Here is a 13,398-nt window from a genome sequence, read left to right on the forward strand (position 1 = left end):
TACGTGTCAGTAAGTGAGATTATTCGAAATTTCTTGTACAACATCAAGGAAATTGAGGAGAAACGGTTTTCTGCGCACAGAGTTGAGATATCTATGTACGCAAGTTTCGGTCGTGCGGAACGTCTTAGTTACGTTTCAGTAAGTGAGATTAGTCGAAATTTCTTGTACAACATCAAAGAAATAGATGGGAAACGGTTTTATACGCACAGACTTGAGATAGCTATGTACGCAAGTTTCGGTCGTTCGGAACGTCTTAATTACGTGTCAGTAAGTGAGATAAGTCGAACTTTCTTGTACGACATCAAGGAAATTGAGAAGAAACGGTTTTATGCGCACAGAGTTGAGATAGCTATGTACGCAAGTTTCGGTCGCTCGGAACGTCTTAGTTACGTGTCAGTAAGTGAGATTTGCAGAAAATTCTGGTACAACATCAAGGAAATTGAGGAGAAACGCTTTTCTGCGCACAGAGTTGAGATAGCTATGTACGCAAGTTTCGGTCGTTCGGAACGTCTTAGTTACGTGTCAGTAAGTGAGATTTGCAGAAAATTCTGGTACAACATCAAGGAAATTGAGGAGAAACGGTTTTCTGCGCACAGAGTTGAGATAGCTATGTACGCAAGTTTCGGTCGTTCGGAACGTCTTAGTTACGTGTCAGTAAGTGAGATTAGTCGAAATTTCTTGTGCAACATCAAGAAAATTGAAAAGAAACGGTTTTCTGCGCACAGAGTTGAGATAGCTATGTACGCAAGTTTCGGTCGTTTGGAACGTCTTAGTTACGCGTCAGTAAGTGAGATTAGTCGAAATTTCTTGTACAACATCAAGGAAAGTGAGGAAGAAACGGTTTTCTGCACACAGACTTGAGATAGCTATGTACGCAAGTTTCGTTCGCTTGGAACGTCTTAGTTACGTGTCAGTAAGTGAGATTAGTCGAAATTTCTTGTACAACATCAAGGAAATTGAGGAGAAACGGTTTTCTGCGCACAGATTTGAGATAGCTATGTACGCAAGTTTCAGTCGTTCGGAACGTCTTAGTTACGTGTCAGTAAGTGAGATAAGTGGAAATTTCTTGTACAACATCAAGGTAATTGAAAAGAAACGCTTTTCTGTGCACAGAGTTGAGATAGCTATGTACGCAAGTTTCGGTCGTTCGGAACGTCTAAGTTACGTGTCAGTAAGTGAGATAAGTCGAAATTTCTTGTACAACATCAAGGAAATTGAGAAGAAACGGTTTTATGCGCACAGAGTTGAGATAGCTATGTACGCAAGTTTCGGTCGTTCGGAACGTCCTAGTTACGTGTCAGTAAGTGAGATAAGTCGAAATTTCTTGTACAACATCAAGGAAATTGAGAAGAAACGGTTTTCTGCGCACAGAGTTGAGATAGCTATGTACGCAAGTTTCGGTCGCTCGGAACGTCTTAGTTACGTGTCAGTAAGTGAGAATTGTTGAAAATTCTGGTACAACATCAAGGAAATTAAGGAGAAACGCTTTTCTGCGCACAGAGTTGAGATAGCTATGTACGCAAATTTCGTTCGCTCGGAACGTCTTAGTTACGTGTCAGTAAGTGAGAATTGTTGAAAATTCTGGTACAACATCAAGGAAATTAAGGAGAAACGGTCTTCTGCGCACAGAGTTGAGATAGCTATGTACGCAAGTTTCGGTCGTTCGGAACGTCTTAGTTACGTGTCAGTAAGTGAGATAAGTCGAACTTTCTTGTACAACATCAAGGAAATTGAGAAGAAACGGTTTTCTGCGCACAGAGTTGAGATAGCTATGTACGCAAGTTTCGGTCGCTCGGAACGTCTTAGTTACGTGTCAGTAAGTGAGATTTGCAGAAAATTCTGGTACAACATCAAGGAAATTGAGGAGAAACGCTTTTCTGCGCACAGAGTTGAGATAGCTATGTACGCAAGTTTCGGTCGTTCGGAACGTCTTAGTTACGTGTCAGTAAGTGAGATTTGCAGAAAATTCTGGTACAACATCAAGGAAATTGAGGTGAAACGGTTTTCTGCGCACAGAGTTGAGATAGCTATGTACGCAAGTTTCGGTCGTTCGGAACGTCTTAGTTACGTGTCAGTAAGTGAGATTGGTCGAAATTTCTTGTACAACATCAAGGAAATTGAGGAGAAACGGTTTTCTGCGCACAGACTTGAGATAGCTATGTACGCAAGTTTCGGTCGTTCGGAACGTCTTAGTTACGTGTCAGTAAGTGAGATGAGTCGAAATTTCTTGTACAACATCAAGGAAAGTGAGGAGAAACGGTTTTCTGCGCACAGACTTGAGATAGCTATGTACGCAAGTTTCGGTCGCTCGGAACGTCTTAGTTACGTGTCAGTAAGTGAGATTAGTCGAAATTTCTTGTACAACATCAAGGAAATTGAGGAGAAACGGTTTTCTGCGCACAGAGTTGAGATAGCTATGTACGCAAGTTTCGGTCGTTCGGAACGTCTTAGCTACGTGTCAGTAAGTGAGATGAGTCGAAATTTCTTGTACAACATCAAGGAAAGTGAGGAGAAACGGTTTTCTGCGCACAGACTTGAGATAGCTATGTACGCAAGTTTCGTTCGCTCGGAACCTCTTAGTTACGTGTCAGTAAGTGAGAATAGTCGAAATTTCTTGTACAACATCAAGGAAATTGAAGAGAAACGGTTTTCTGCGCACAGAGTTGAGATAGCTATGTACGCAAGTTTCGGTCGTTCGGAACGTCCTAGTTACGTATCAGTAAGTGAGATAAGTCGAAATTTCTTGTACAACATCAAGGAAATTGAGAAGAAACGGTTTTCTGCGAACAGAGTTGAGATAGCTATGTACGCAAGTTTCGGTCGCTCGGAACGTCTTAGTTACGTGTCAGTAAGTGAGATTTGCAGAAAATTCTGGTACAACATCAAGGAAATTGAGGAGAAACGCTTTTCTGCGCACAGAGTTGAGATAGCTATGTACGCAAGTTTCGGTCGTTCGGAACGTCTTAGTTACGTGTCAGTAAGTGAGATTTGCAGAAAATTCTGGTACAACATCAAGGAAATTGAGGAGAAACGGTTTTCTGCGCACAGAGTTGAGATAGCTATGTACGCAAGTTTCGGTCGTTCGGAACGTCTTAGTTACGTGTCAGTAAGTGAGATGAGTCGAAATTTCTTGTACAACATCAAGGAAAGTGAGGAGAAACGGTTTTCTGCGCACAGACTTGAGATAGCTATGTACGCAAGTTTCGTTCGCTCGGAACCTCTTAGTTACGTGTCAGTAAGTGAGAATAGTCGAAATTTCTTGTACAACATCAAGGAAATTGAGGAGAAACGGTTTTCTGCGCACAGAGTTGAGATAGCTATGTACGCAAGTTTCGGTCGTTCGGAACGTCTTAGTTACGTGTCAGTAAGTGAGATGAGTCGAAATTTCTTGTACAACATCAAGGAAAGTGAGGAGAAACGGTTTTCTGCGCACAGACTTGAGATAGCTATGTACGCAAGTTTCGGTCGCTCGGAACGTCTTAGTTACGTGTCAGTAAGTGAGATTAGTCGAAATTTCTTGTACAACATCAAGGAAATTGAGGAGAAACGGTTTTCTGCGCACAGAGTTGAGATAGCTATGTACGCAAGTTTCGGTCGTTCGGAACGTCTTAGTTACGTGTCAGTAAGTGAGATGAGTCGAAATTTCTTGTACAACATCAAGGAAAGTGAGGAGAAACGGTTTTCTGCGCACAGACTTGAGATAGCTATGTACGCAAGTTTCGTTCGCTCGGAACCTCTTAGTTACGTGTCAGTAAGTGAGAATAGTCGAAATTTCTTGTACAACATCAAGGAAATTGAAGAGAAACGGTTTTCTGCGCACAGAGTTGAGATAGCTATGTACGCAAGTTTCGGTCGTTCGGAACGTCCTAGTTACGTATCAGTAAGTGAGATAAGTCGAAATTTCTTGTACAACATCAAGGAAATTGAGAAGAAACGGTTTTCTGCGAACAGAGTTGAGATAGCTATGTACGCAAGTTTCGGTCGCTCGGAACGTCTTAGTTACGTGTCAGTAAGTGAGATTTGCAGAAAATTCTGGTACAACATCAAGGAAATTGAGGAGAAACGCTTTTCTGCGCACAGAGTTGAGATAGCTATGTACGCAAGTTTCGGTCGTTCGGAACGTCTTAGTTACGTGTCAGTAAGTGAGATTTGCAGAAAATTCTGGTACAACATCAAGGAAATTGAGGAGAAACGGTTTCCTGCGCACAGAGTTGAGATAGCTATGTACGCAAGTTTCGGTCGTTCGAAACGTCTTAGTTACGTTTCAGTAAGTGAGATTAGTCGAAATTTCTTGTACAACATCAAGGAAAGTGAGGAGAAACGGTTTTCTTCGCACAGACTTGAGATAGCTATGTACGCAAGTTTCGTTCGCTCGGAACCTCTTAGTTACGTGTCAGTAAGTGAGATTGGTCGAAATTTCTTGTACAACATCAAGGAAATTGAGGAGAAACGGTTTTCTGCGCACAGACTTGAGATAGCTATGTACGCAAGTTTCGGTCGTTCGGAACGTCTAAGTTACGTGTCAGTAAGTGAGATAAGTCGAAATTTCTTGAACAACATCAAGGAAATTGAGAAGAAACGGTTTTATGCGCACAGAGTTGAGATATCTATGTACGCAAGTTTCGGTGGTTCGGAACGTCTTAGTTACGTGTCAGTAAGTGAGATTATCCGAAATTTCTTGTACAACATCAAGGAAAGTGAGGAGAAACGGTTTTCTTCGCACAGACTTGAGATAGCTATGTACGCAAGTTTCGTTCGCTCGGAACCTCTTAGTTACGTGTCAGTAAGTGAGAATAGTCGAAATTTCTTGTACAACATCAAGGAAATTGAGGAGAAACGGTTTTCTGCGCACAGAGTTGAGATAGCTATGTACGCAAGTTTCGGTCGTTCGGAACGTCTTAGTTACGTGTCAGTAAGTGAGATGAGTCGAAATTTCTTGTACAACATCAAGGAAAGTGAGGAGAAACGGTTTTCTGCGCACAGACTTGAGATAGCTATGTACGCAAGTTTCGGTCGCTCGGAACGTCTTAGTTACGTGTCAGTAAGTGAGATTAGTCGAAATTTCTTGTACAACATCAAGGAAATTGAGGAGAAACGGTTTTCTGCGCACAGAGTTGAGATAGCTATGTACGCAAGTTTCGGTCGTTCGGAACGTCTTAGTTACGTGTCAGTAAGTGAGATGAGTCGAAATTTCTTGTACAACATCAAGGAAAGTGAGGAGAAACGGTTTTCTGCGCACAGACTTGAGATAGCTATGTACGCAAGTTTCGTTCGCTCGGAACCTCTTAGGTACGTGTCAGTAAGTGAGAATAGTCGAAATTTCTTGTACAACATCAAGGAAATTGAAGAGAAACGGTTTTCTGCGCACAGAGTTGAGATAGCTATGTACGCAAGTTTCGGTCGTTCGGAACGTCCTAGTTACGTATCAGTAAGTGAGATAAGTCGAAATTTCTTGTACAACATCAAGGAAATTGAGAAGAAACGGTTTTCTGCGAACAGAGTTGAGATAGCTATGTACGCAAGTTTCGGTCGCTCGGAACGTCTTAGTTACGTGTCAGTAAGTGAGATTTGCAGAAAATTCTGGTACAACATCAAGGAAATTGAGGAGAAACGCTTTTCTGCGCACAGAGTTGAGATAGCTATGTACGCAAGTTTCGGTCGTTCGGAACGTCTTAGTTACGTGTCAGTAAGTGAGATTTGCAGAAAATTCTGGTACAACATCAAGGAAATTGAGGAGAAACGGTTTTCTGCGCACAGAGTTGAGATAGCTATGTACGCAAGTTTCGGTCGTTTGAAACGTCTTAGTTACGTTTCAGTAAGTGAGATTAGTCGAAATTTCTTGTACAACATCAAAGAAATAGATGGGAAACGGTTTTCTACGCATAGACTTGAGATAGCTATGTACGCAAGTTTCGGTCGTTCGGAACGTCTTAGTTACGCGTCAGTAAGTGAGATTAGTCGAAATTTCTTGTACAACATCAAGGAAATTGAGGAGAAACGGTTTTCTGCGCACAGAGTTGAGATAGCTATGTACGCAAGTTTCGGTCGTTCGGAACGTCCTAGTTACGTATCAGTAAGTGAGATAAGTCGAAATTTCTTGTACAACATCAAGGAAATTGAGAAGAAACGGTTTTCTGCGAACAGAGTTGAGATAGCTATGTACGCAAGTTTCTGTCGCTCGGAACGTCTTAGTTACGTGTCAGTAAGTGAGATTTGCAGAAAATTCTGGTACAACATCAAGGAAATTGAGGAGAAACGCTTTTCTGCGCACAGAGTTGAGATAGCTATGTACGCAAGTTTCTGTCGCTCGGAACGTATTAGTTACGTGTCAGTAAGTGAGATTTGCAGAAAATTCTGGTACAACATCAAGGAAATTGAGGAGAAACGCTTTTCTGCGCACAGAGTTGAGATAGCTATGTACGCAAGTTTCGGTCGTTCGGAACGTCTTAGTTACGTGTCAGTAAGTGAGATTTGCAGAAAATTCTGGTACAACATCAAGGAAATTGAGGAGAAACGGTTTTCTGCGCACAGAGTTGAGATAGCTATGTACGCAAGTTTCGGTCGCTCGGAACGTCTTAGTTACGTGTCAGTAAGTGAGATTTGCAGAAAATTCTGGTTCAACATCAAGGAAATTGAGGAGAAACGCTTTTCTGCGCACAGAGTTGAGATAGCTATGTACGCAAGTTTCGGTCGTTCGGAACGTCTTAGTTACGCGTCAGTAAGTGAGATTAGTCGAAATTTCTTGTACAACATCAAGGAAAGTGAGGAAGAAACGGGTTTCTGCACACAGACTTGAGATAGCTATGTACGCAAGTTTCGTTCGCTTGGAACGTCCTAGTTACGTGTCAGTAAGTGAGATAAGTCGAAATTTCTTGTACAACATCAAGGAAATTGAGAAGAAACGGTTTTCTGCGCACAGAGTTGAGATAGCTATGTACGCAAGTTTCGGTCGCTCGGAACGTCTTAGTTACGTGTCAGTAAGTGAGATTTGCAGAAAATTCTGGTACAACATCAAGGAAATTGAGGAGAAACGCTTTTCTGCGCACAGAGTTGAGATAGCTATGTACGCAAGTTTCGGTCGTTCGGAACGTCTTAGTTACGCGTCAGTAAGTGAGATTAGTTGAAATTTCTTGTACAACATCAAGGAAAGTGAGGAAGAAACGGTTTTCTGCACACAGACTTGAGATAGCTATGTACGCAAGTTTCGTTCGCTTGGAACGTCTTAGTTACGTGTCAGTAAGTGAGAATAGTCGAAATTTCTTATACAACATCAAGGAAATTGAGGAGAAACGGTTTTCTACGCACAGAGTTGAGATAGCTATGTACGCAAGTTTCAGTCGTTCGGAACGTCTTAGTTACGTGTCAGTAAGTGAGATTATTCGAAATTTCTTGTACAACATCAAGGAAATTGAGGAGAAACGGTTTTCTGCGCACAGAGTTGAGATATCTATGTACGCAAGTTTCGGTCGTGCGGAACGTCTTAGTTACGTTTCAGTAAGTGAGATTAGTCGAAATTTCTTGTACAACATCAAAGAAATAGATGGGAAACGGTTTTATACGCACAGACTTGAGATAGCTATGTACGCAAGTTTCGGTCGTTCGGAACGTCTTAATTACGTGTCAGTAAGTGAGATAAGTCGAACTTTCTTGTACGACATCAAGGAAATTGAGAAGAAACGGTTTTATGCGCACAGAGTTGAGATAGCTATGTACGCAAGTTTCGGTCGCTCGGAACGTCTTAGTTACGTGTCAGTAAGTGAGATTTGCAGAAAATTCTGGTACAACATCAAGGAAATTGAGGAGAAACGCTTTTCTGCGCACAGAGTTGAGATAGCTATGTACGCAAGTTTCGGTCGTTCGGAACGTCTTAGTTACGTGTCAGTAAGTGAGATTTGCAGAAAATTCTGGTACAACATCAAGGAAATTGAGGAGAAACGGTTTTCTGCGCACAGAGTTGAGATAGCTATGTACGCAAGTTTCGGTCGTTCGGAACGTCTTAGTTACGTGTCAGTAAGTGAGATTAGTCGAAATTTCTTGTGCAACATCAAGAAAATTGAAAAGAAACGGTTTTCTGCGCACAGAGTTGAGATAGCTATGTACGCAAGTTTCGGTCGTTTGGAACGTCTTAGTTACGCGTCAGTAAGTGAGATTAGTCGAAATTTCTTGTACAACATCAAGGAAAGTGAGGAAGAAACGGTTTTCTGCACACAGACTTGAGATAGCTATGTACGCAAGTTTCGTTCGCTTGGAACGTCTTAGTTACGTGTCAGTAAGTGAGATTAGTCGAAATTTCTTGTACAACATCAAGGAAATTGAGGAGAAACGGTTTTCTGCGCACAGATTTGAGATAGCTATGTACGCAAGTTTCAGTCGTTCGGAACGTCTTAGTTACGTGTCAGTAAGTGAGATAAGTGGAAATTTCTTGTACAACATCAAGGTAATTGAAAAGAAACGCTTTTCTGTGCACAGAGTTGAGATAGCTATGTACGCAAGTTTCGGTCGTTCGGAACGTCTAAGTTACGTGTCAGTAAGTGAGATAAGTCGAAATTTCTTGTACAACATCAAGGAAATTGAGAAGAAACGGTTTTATGCGCACAGAGTTGAGATAGCTATGTACGCAAGTTTCGGTCGTTCGGAACGTCCTAGTTACGTGTCAGTAAGTGAGATAAGTCGAAATTTCTTGTACAACATCAAGGAAATTGAGAAGAAACGGTTTTCTGCGCACAGAGTTGAGATAGCTATGTACGCAAGTTTCGGTCGCTCGGAACGTCTTAGTTACGTGTCAGTAAGTGAGAATTGTTGAAAATTCTGGTACAACATCAAGGAAATTAAGGAGAAACGCTTTTCTGCGCACAGAGTTGAGATAGCTATGTACGCAAATTTCGTTCGCTCGGAACGTCTTAGTTACGTGTCAGTAAGTGAGAATTGTTGAAAATTCTGGTACAACATCAAGGAAATTAAGGAGAAACGGTCTTCTGCGCACAGAGTTGAGATAGCTATGTACGCAAGTTTCGGTCGTTCGGAACGTCTTAGTTACGTGTCAGTAAGTGAGATAAGTCGAACTTTCTTGTACAACATCAAGGAAATTGAGAAGAAACGGTTTTCTGCGCACAGAGTTGAGATAGCTATGTACGCAAGTTTCGGTCGCTCGGAACGTCTTAGTTACGTGTCAGTAAGTGAGATTTGCAGAAAATTCTGGTACAACATCAAGGAAATTGAGGAGAAACGCTTTTCTGCGCACAGAGTTGAGATAGCTATGTACGCAAGTTTCGGTCGTTCGGAACGTCTTAGTTACGTGTCAGTAAGTGAGATTTGCAGAAAATTCTGGTACAACATCAAGGAAATTGAGGTGAAACGGTTTTCTGCGCACAGAGTTGAGATAGCTATGTACGCAAGTTTCGGTCGTTCGGAACGTCTTAGTTACGTGTCAGTAAGTGAGATTGGTCGAAATTTCTTGTACAACATCAAGGAAATTGAGGAGAAACGGTTTTCTGCGCACAGACTTGAGATAGCTATGTACGCAAGTTTCGGTCGTTCGGAACGTCTAAGTTACGTGTCAGTAAGTGAGATAAGTCGAAATTTCTTGAACAACATCAAGGAAATTGAGAAGAAACGGTTTTATGCGCACAGAGTTGAGATATCTATGTACGCAAGTTTCGGTGGTTCGGAACGTCTTAGTTACGTGTCAGTAAGTGAGATTATCCGAAATTTCTTGTACAACATCAAGGAAAGTGAGGAGAAACGGTTTTCTTCGCACAGACTTGAGATAGCTATGTACGCAAGTTTCGTTCGCTCGGAACCTCTTAGTTACGTGTCAGTAAGTGAGAATAGTCGAAATTTCTTGTACAACATCAAGGAAATTGAGGAGAAACGGTTTTCTGCGCACAGAGTTCAGATAGCTATGTACGCAAGTTTCGGTCGTTCGGAACGTCTTAGTTACGTGTCAGTAAGTGAGATGAGTCGAAATTTCTTGTACAACATCAAGGAAAGTGAGGAGAAACGGTTTTCTGCGCACAGACTTGAGATAGCTATGTACGCAAGTTTCGGTCGCTCGGAACGTCTTAGTTACGTGTCAGTAAGTGAGATTAGTCGAAATTTCTTGTACAACATCAAGGAAATTGAGGAGAAACGGTTTTCTGCGCACAGAGTTGAGATAGCTATGTACGCAAGTTTCGGTCGTTCGGAACGTCTAAGTTACGTGTCAGTAAGTGAGATAAGTCGAAATTTCTTGAACAACATCAAGGAAATTGAGAAGAAACGGTTTTATGCGCACAGAGTTGAGATATCTATGTACGCAAGTTTCGGTCGTTCGGAACGTCTTAGTTACGTGTCAGTAAGTGAGATTATTCGAAATTTTTTGTACAACATCAAGGAAAGTGAGGAGAAACGGTTTTCTTCGCACAGACTTGAGATAGCTATGTACGCAAGTTTCGTTTGCTCGGAACCTCTTAGTTACGTGTCAGTAAGTGAGAATAGTCGAAATTTCTTGTACAACATCAAGGAAATTGAGGAGAAACGGTTTTCTGCGCACAGAGTTGAGATAGCTATGTACGCAAGTTTCGGTCGTTCGGAACGTCCTAGTTACGTGTCAGTAAGTGAGATAAGTCGAAATTTCTTGTACAACATCAAGGAAATTGAGAAGAAACGGTTTTCTACGCACAGAGTTGAGATAGCTATGTACGCAAGTTTCAGTCGTTCGGAATGTCCTAGTTACGTGTCAGTAAGTGAGATAAGTCGAAATTTCTTGTACAACATCAAGGAAATTGAGAAGAAACGGTTTTCTGCGCACAGAGTTGAGATAGCTATGTACGCAAGTTTCGGTCGCTCGGAACGTCTCAGTTACGTGTCAGTAAGTGAGATTTGCAGAAAATTCTGGTTCAACATCAAGGAAATTGAGGAGAAACGCTTTTCTGCGCACAGAGTTGAGATAGCTCTGTACGCAAGTTTCGGTCGTTCGGAACGTCTTAGTTACGCGTCAGTAAGTGAGATTAGTCGAAATTTCTTGTACAACATCAAGGAAAGTGAGGAAGAAACGGGTTTCTGCACACAGACTTGAGATAGCTATGTACGCAAGTTTCGTTCGCTTGGAACGTCCTAGTTACGTGTCAGTAAGTGAGATAAGTCGAAATTTCTTGTACAACATCAAGGAAATTGAGAAGAAACGGTTTTCTGCGCACAGAGTTAAGATAGCTATGTACGCAAGTTTCGGTCGCTCGGAACGTCTTAGTTACGTGTCAGTAAGTGAGATTTGCAGAAAATTCTGGTACAACATCAAGGAAATTGAGGAGAAACGCTTTTCTGCGCACAGAGTTGAGATAGCTATGTACGCAAGTTTCGGTCGTTCGGAACGTCTTAGTTACGCGTCAGTAAGTGAGATTAGTTGAAATTTCTTGTACAACATCAAGGTAAGTGAGGAAGAAACGGTTTTATGCACACAGACTTGAGATAGCTATGTACGCAAGTTTCGTTCGCTTGGAACGTCTTAGTTACGTGTCAGTAAGTGAGAATAGTCGAAATTTCTTATACAACATCAAGGAAATTGAGGAGAAACGGTTTTCTACGCACAGAGTTGAGATAGCTATGTACGCAAGTTTCAGTCGTTCGGAACGTCCTAGTTACGTGTCAGTAAGTGAGATAAGTCGAAATTTCTTGTACAACATCAAGGAAATTGAGAAGAAACGGTTTTCTGCGCACAGAGTTGAGATCGCTATGTACGCAAGTTTCGGTCGCTCGGAACGTCTTAGTTACGTGTCAGTAAGTGAGATTTGCAGAAAATTCTGGTACAACATCAAGGAAATTGAGGAGAAACGCTTTTCTGCGCACAGAGTTGAGATAGCTATGTACGCAAGTTTCGGTCGTTCGGAACGTCTTAGTTACGCGTCAGTAAGTGAGATTAGTCGAAATTTCTTGTACAACATCAAGGAAAGTGAGGAAGAAACGGTTTTCTGCACACAGACTTGAGATAGCTATGTACGCAAGTTTCGTTCGCTTGGAACGTCTTAGTTACGTGTCAGTAAGTGAGATTAGTCGAAATTTCTTGTACAACATCAAGGAAATTGAGGAGAAACGGTTTTCTGCGCACAGAGTTGAGATAGCTATGTACGCAAGTTTCGGTCGCTCGGAACGTCTTAGTTACGTGTCAGTAAGTGAGATTTGCAGAAAATTCTGGTACAACATCAAGGAAATTGAGGAGAAACGCTTTTCTGCGCACAGAGTTGAGATAGCTATGTACGCAAGTTTCGGTCGTTCGGAACGTCTTAGTTACGTGTCAGTAAGTGAGATTTGCAGAAAATTCTGGTACAACATCAAAGAAATTGAGGAGAAACGGTTTTCTGCGCACAGAGTTGAGATAGCTATGTACGCAAGTTTCGGTCGTTCGGAACGTCTTAGTTACGTGTCAGTAAGTGAGATGAGTCGAAATTTCTTGTACAATATCAAGGAAAGTGAGGAGAAACGGTTTTCTGCGCACAGAGTTGAGATAGCTATGTACGCAATTTTCGGTCGCTCGGAACGTCTTAGTTACGTGTCAGTAAGTGAGATTATTCGAAATTTCTTGTACAACATCAAGGAAAGTGAGGAGAAACGGTTTTCTTCGCACAGACTTGAGATAGCAATGTACGCAAGTTTCGTTCGCTCGGAACCTCTTAGTTACGTGTCAGTAAGTGAGAATAGTCGAAATTTCTTGTACAACATCAAGGAAATTGAGGAGAAACGGTTTTCTGCGCACAGAGTTGAGATAGCTATGTACGCAAGTTTCGGTCGTTCGGAACGTCTTAGTTACGTGTCAGTAAGTGAGATGAGTCGAAATTTCTTGTACAACATCAAGGAAAGTGAGGAGAAACGGTTTTCTGCGCACAGACTTGAGATAGCTATGTACGCAAGTTTCGGTCGCTCGGAACGTCTTAGTTACGTGTCAGTAAGTGAGATTAGTCGAAATTTCTTGTACAACATCAAGGAAATTGAGGAGAAACGGTTTTCTGCGCACAGAGTTGAGATAGCTATGTACGCAAGTTTCGGTCGTTCGGAACGTCTTCGTTACGTTTCAGTAAGTGAGATTAGTCGAAATTTCTTGTACAACATCAAAGAAATAGATGGGAAACGGTTTTCTACGCATAGACTTGAGATAGCTATGTACGCAAGTTTCGGTCGTTCGGAACCTCTTAGTTACGTGTCAGTAAGTGAGATTTGCAGAAAATTCTGGTACAACATCAAGGAAATTGAGGAGAAACGCTTTTCTGCGCACAGAGTTGAGATAACTATGTACGCAAGTTTCGGTCGTTCGGAACGTCTTAGTTACGTGTCAGTAAGTGAGATTAGTCGAAATTTCTTGTGCAACATCAAGGAAATTGAAAAGAAACGGTTTTCTGCGCACAGAGTTGAGATAGCTATGTACGCAAG

This window comes from Polyergus mexicanus, unplaced genomic scaffold (genome assembly GCF_030449975.1).
Source record: "Polyergus mexicanus isolate NDT 795.1 unplaced genomic scaffold, iyPolMexi1.0 SCAF_14, whole genome shotgun sequence".
NCBI lineage: Eukaryota > Metazoa > Arthropoda > Insecta > Hymenoptera > Formicidae > Polyergus > Polyergus mexicanus.